This window comes from Furipterus horrens, unplaced genomic scaffold, assembly GCF_987537825.1.
Source record: "Furipterus horrens unplaced genomic scaffold, mFurHor1.1.pri manual_scaffold_3, whole genome shotgun sequence".
Taxonomy (NCBI): domain Eukaryota; kingdom Metazoa; phylum Chordata; class Mammalia; order Chiroptera; family Furipteridae; genus Furipterus; species Furipterus horrens.
In genome coordinates, this window is record NW_028327173.1 from 173,213,107 (window position 1) to 173,219,321 (window position 6,215).

Here is a 6,215-nt window from a genome sequence, read left to right on the forward strand (position 1 = left end):
CTTGACAGGAAAGTATCTTTTATACGATATCTCTTGTAAAGAGCCTTCTATCCTTCTATCCAAGGTACATGCTGAAATCAGAGGGCATGCAGTGAAAGTAGAGATACAGGTAGCAACTCAAAGATTTTCTTAAAACTTTCAGAGCCAATGGCATCAATCTATTGCCACATTTTCAGATGAGGAATTAAAAGACACAGTTTTTTTCAGGTGAGAAACAATCAGATGCCTGTAGCCATGCCCCTGCAACCCCCAAGAGGAAAGAGAGAGGGAGAAAGAGAGAGAGAAGAGAAGAGAAGAGAAGAGAAGAGAAGAGAAGAGAAGAGAAGAGAAGAGAAGAGAAAGAGAAAATGAAAGAGAGAAGAGAAGATAAAGAAAAATGAGGGCAGCAATATAAAGTCTGTTTCTGAAAATATTTCAGCATCTTTTTCAGGAAGTGATTTGCTCCAATGAAATTGCATCATCACTATCAATTGTTTTAAAGTGTAGGAGTCAAAGAGGAGATAGCTCTTTACTTTGGGCAGTTCTATTACAGAGTGACAAAGACTTAGTAACTTAGTGATAGCATCACCCAGTAGAGCTAGCTACTACTGTTACTACTACTACTCAAACCTCACTACTCTCCCCACCTCAGTTACATGCCATCGATCTCATTAGTGTTGCTAATATGTAGTATAGTGACCCCACAATAGTGTTAAATCTCTCATATTTGACTAACACTTTTTATAATAAAATTAAAATAATTAAAATTTGATAAAACTTTAGATTTCTTTTTGTATTCTAGAAATTCAATCAATGATGAAGTTGTTTGGTGTTGGCCTTGGCTTTGGATTTTCCTTTGGTTCCTTGTAGAAGTTTTTTTTTTCCTAGAGGGGGAAGGAGGGAGAAAGAGGGGGAAAGAAACAGATATGAGAGAGGAACATCCATCTATCCAGGCATGTGCCCTGACCACGAATCAAACTGGCGACCTTTCACCTTGCAGGATGTTGCCCAACCAACTGTGTCACACTGGCCAGGGTGTAGACTTCTACTTTTAAAAATCTTTTCCTCAGTGGGATTTTGAAAAAGAGAAAGAATAAATATGCATGATTATTTAGGATATATTGTGTTTTTATACCTCATCAATTTCCTTGAAAGTGTGATCATAACAATAGTTGTATGCTTTATATATAAAAACCCTTTTAATCTCTCAGATGAAGAACATGCCTGCTCTCACTCAATTAGTAAGTGGCAGAGCCAAGACCTTCAGGCTGTACTGCTTCCTGATTGGTTTTCTTTATTGTACTTTATTTTCCCATAAAATGCATGTAATTATTGATGTATTTATTTTATTGCATACATTTTGTTGATTATGAAAGTAACACATTTTTTAAAATGTAAACATTCAAAAACACAAACAAATGTAAACAAAAGAAGTAAAAAATCATGATAGTCTACATGGTGGTGGTTCCTATACACAACCATTTTTCTCTGGTTCATGAACACAGGATGTTACGTTAGGATGAGTGTCCTCCTCAAGAAAGATGGTGACTATTTGCTCACTGTTGTATCTCCAGTGCCTGCACTTATTTGGCACTCAATAAGCACTTCTTCCACTAATTAGCAAATGGTTCTAAGTTGAGATAATGTGGTATTTATAGATTTGCATTTCCTTTAATATAGTATTTATAAATTTGTATTTCCCCATGTGACTAAATTTTTTCTGAAACATTCTATGTCCACTGAAAATCATTTATTTAACTATTTCTCTTGTTGCAAAGTTAATTTTTTCTAAAATCTCATTTTTATAGACATTTAAGGAACAGCCTTGTGCATAAATCTGTCTGCATATCCATGTCTGATTATCTCCTCAGAATAGATTCTAAAATGTAGAATTACTAGATCAATGAGCATTAATATTTTTAAAGTAGCATGATTTGGTAGTTTGTAATAGTAGTAATAATACAGTTACAACCTACATTTATTGAGCACTTACTCTGTATCAGACACTTTATTAAGATCTTCACTTACATTGTCTCTTTGCGCTATTACAGTGTCCTTAGAATGTTAGTGCTGCTGTTATTCCCATTTTACAGACAAGAAAACCTAAGAAAGTAACTTTTTTGAAGTCACACAATTAATAAATGGTGAAGGCAGGATTGGAAACAAGCAAGATTACCCCTCAGGGTCTAACCCCATCCTCAAAAGTGAAAGTTTGGGAATAAGTTTGCTTGGTTTATATCTCATGTCCATCACTGACTAGCTGGGAGATCTATGCAAGTTACTAAAATCTTTGGCTTTGGTCTTCTGAAAAATGGAGTTAACAATAGTATTCCTACTAAGTGAGTATTAAATAAGATCATGTAAATAAAACTCTTACTAGTGCTGACACATAAGAAGAGCTCAATGCAAGTTAGCTACCAGATTGCTATCTTGTTATTTATAAAACCCTGAGTATACCTTGCATATTATCTATAAAACTCTCACACATTACCTTCCCATCAGGAGTGTTGTTGACAGATTTATATAGCTGCAGATTATACTGATTCCAAGAGTGTCAAGAAAAATCACACACCAAAGAGATGGCCTACATATAACAGACACACTTCTTGTCGTTCATACACCATCTATGCATCCTAAAAATGTGATTTTGTATTTCCCCTCTAACTCTCCTTTCTATTCTTTACCAGGGTATTTATTTTGAAAAGAGAATGTAAATAAGTGAAGTGGAGAACTGACAGAATAATTTTGGAAAATCAAACTCTGAAAATTAATTCGATATGAAACCTCTGGTTAAGGGGGTGCAAAACTGAGATTGTTTGAAACTATTGATAATTTTATCATTATCTTATGATTTTTTTTGTGTGCATACAAGATGCTACAGGAATAAAAGGAGAAATAACTGGGTACTCTCAAGACCCTTCTTGATAGTTGAGTCACTAATAAAATAGAAAAATTTAACTTATAAAAGTTATTTCATTCAATTTTTATCATATTCTTCACAACACCATGGTTAGGCACTACTTAACATTCCACTGCAGGGGTAAATAATACTTTATTTAATAAATCGCCTTTAAATGGACATCTGGATCATGTATATTTTCCCCCTATTAAGCAATCTTGCGTTGATTCTAATTATAGCCTATCTCTGTGCCATCTGATGATTTCCTTGAATCAAGGGTGTGCATTTTAACCATAGGCACTTAGAACTGTCATAAAATGTAGCACTACCCTCGCTCCTGCCTTAGGGCAGGCCCTGCCCCAAATCTGCAGCTCCTCTGGCAACTACCGAGGTGTTAAATTTCCTGTCATGAGGTGTCACAGCCCATCTTTTAAATTACCACAGTTCCACTTCCTGCAGTGTTCACTGCAGAACAATGCACCTGTGTGCACACACAGCGCCACTTGTCTTACTTCAGCCAACTTCTAAGTTAGCACTGAGAGCAGTTGGAGCAACAAAAAAGGTAAATCACAGGTTTGAAGCCCTGCATTACTAGCTGATGCTGGCTTGAAGCACTTCTCAGCTTTCCTGAGCTATTCTTGTTCCATCTCTAGATGCCTTTTCATTTCCTGCTCTTGAACTGACAGTCTTTTCTATTAGGTTGAACCACAGGACCTGCTGATAGTCAACCACTAATGACCTACAAAAATGGAAATTTTAGCTGGTTCAGCCTAAAGAGTGTGTTTATTTACCCGTTGGGGAATGTGGCAACCATTTGTCATGCTATGAGGCTATTCAAACCTGTGTAAACCTTTCCTATATTGGTGAAAATTTCCATTTTTTAAGTCCTGATCTCCTTGGTATAATGTCAAAAACTCACTTTCCCAGATTTCCTTGAGACTAGAATATGTAACTGTGATCCAGTTTCCTCCAATCAGGTGTAAGAGTTTTGACTCAGAAGAGGAAGAACTATTGTGCCTTTGAGGAAGGGTAGGTACTGGAAGGGGAGGAAATTCTAGGGTGCTTTCACGTTCTATGTCTTGAACCAAGTGGTAGTTATACGGAACCTTGCTATACAATGATTATTTTATGCTTTGTTCATTTTTGCATGTGTGTTATTCTTTATTTTTAATTTTTTAAAATTGATTTTAGAGACAGAAAAGGGGAGAGAGAGAAACATTGATTTTCTGTTGCACCTATTTATGCATTCACTGGTTGCTTCTTGTATGTGCTCTAACCAGAGACAGAATCCACAACCATATCTGGACAACTCTAAACAACTGAGCTACCCAGCCAGGGTAGTCTTTATTTTTAAAAACAAGTTTTAAAAAATTCAATTTTGGCAAAGATAGGAGAGAGATGTGGCGCTTCCAGAGGAGGCAGACAGAAGTCCTGGCAGCCGTCTCAGTCCTGCATCAGCAGCATGAGCTTCAGGCTTGTGTTTAGTGTGCTCAGTGGGAGCAATCCTGCAGGCAATTTGGGCAGAGTTTTTGGCATATAGGCTCCAAGACTGGTCTGCCAGCTCCCCTAATGTCCTTTGAGCTACCAAATGTCCTTTTATAAATACTCTTCCAGCTCTACCTAGCTAGAGACGGTTCTCGGTTGGCTACTAAGAGCTCTGGCTGACACAAAAAGATTTCAGGCTCTTTTCAGGCCAGACCTCAACTTGATCCTAAAAATATTGTCCTTGAAGCCACTAGAACACTGGTTTGGTGGAACCTCCAGATTGTTCTATTGTACAATCAGAGCATACAGGGTTGACACTGTACATAACATGCTTTGCTGTTTTAAACTATTATTACCTCCCATGAAAGTCATACATTTTTCTACAATAATACCCACTATTTTTTCTTCCCTCACTGCTCCCCCCAAAATACATGTAGATACAGGCAGCCACCACCATGGAAACCACCACCACCATCACAACCTGGATACCCAGGAATGCGTACCAGTCACGACATACTCCTCTATCACTAGAAGGTAAGCTTCATGGGCAGAGATGTTTGTCTGCTTGCTTTGCTCAGTGCTCCATCACAGCATTCAGAGTGGTGCGCAGTAAATACCTATGCCATAAAAGGATGCCCAACAAAAAACAGCAGCCTATGGAGACTGACATGCTGCTGGAGGCACTGGCCTGGTTGCTGAGGTTGTCCAGGTGATTAAGGCACGCCTCTGCACATGAGCAATTCAGAATGAGCTGCTTATTTCTGAAACATTGCAAACAATCCTCAGAATGTATTCTGTCAGCTCTCTGAGTGCACTTGCAGTTTCTCTTTAAGGGAGATATGAAGCAGGGCAGGTAAGAGGGGTTTCTGTGCAGGTTATTTTGTCTTGTTTTTCTGTTGTTGTTGCTTAGTTTTTATTTCATAATCATAAATTTAACTCTGCAACCCAGGGGTAAAGGGTAAGAAAAATATGGAATCCAATGAACTAGATGAGAGCACGAAGATTATAGAGCATTCCAAGCAGATACAGGTGAAGGCGTGCTCTCCTGAGCTACAGAGGGAATGGTCTGGTGGTTAAGGTGAAACCCAAGTCAAATGTATAAGAGTTGTCCACAGTCAGCAATGGTGGTCTTCTTGCTGGTCTTGCCATTCCTGGACCCATAGTGCTCCATGGCTGTCATAATATTCATGCTGTATTTCACCTGGCCGAAGACCACGTGCTTGCCATCCAGCCACTTAGCCACGGCAGCGCAGATGAAAAACTGGGAACCATTGTGTTGGATCAAGCATTTGCCATGGACAAGATGCCAGGACTTGCGTGCTTCGGGATGAAATTCTCATCATCTAATTTCTCCCCGCAGATGGACTTGCTGCCTGCACCATTGTGGTGTGTGAAGTCACCACCCTGGCACATAAATCCTGGAATAATTCTGTGAAAGCAGGAATCTTTATAACCAACTCCTTTCTCCCTGGTGCTCAGAGTACGAAAGTTTTCTGCTGTCTTTGAAACTTTGTCTGCAAACAGCTCGAAGGAGATGCGGCCCATGGACTTGCTGGCTGCAGTGATGACAAAGAACATGGTGGGGTTGGCCATGGCTGGATGCGGGAATATCCATGGTAGTGGTGGTGTCTGCAAGGCCTTGTTTTGTTTTTTTAAAGATTTTATTTATTTTTACATAGAGGGGGCAGAAGGCAGAAAGAGAGGGAGATAAATATCTATGCGAGAGGGAAACATCGATCAGTTGCCTCTCTCTCATCCACACCTCAACTGGGGTCCACAGCCCAAGCCTGTGCCCTGAGTAGAAATCGATCCCGCGACCTTTCAGTTTATGAGTCAATGCTCCAACCAACTG

The 6,215-nt window shown here is 39.2% G+C and overlaps 1 pseudogene; it reads right to left on the reverse strand.

Moving 5' to 3' along the window:
- Positions 1-5,453: 5,453 nt before the first annotated feature.
- LOC150016758 (peptidyl-prolyl cis-trans isomerase A pseudogene) lies at positions 5,454-5,956 on the reverse strand (annotated as a pseudogene).
- Positions 5,957-6,215: the final 259 nt, after the last annotated feature.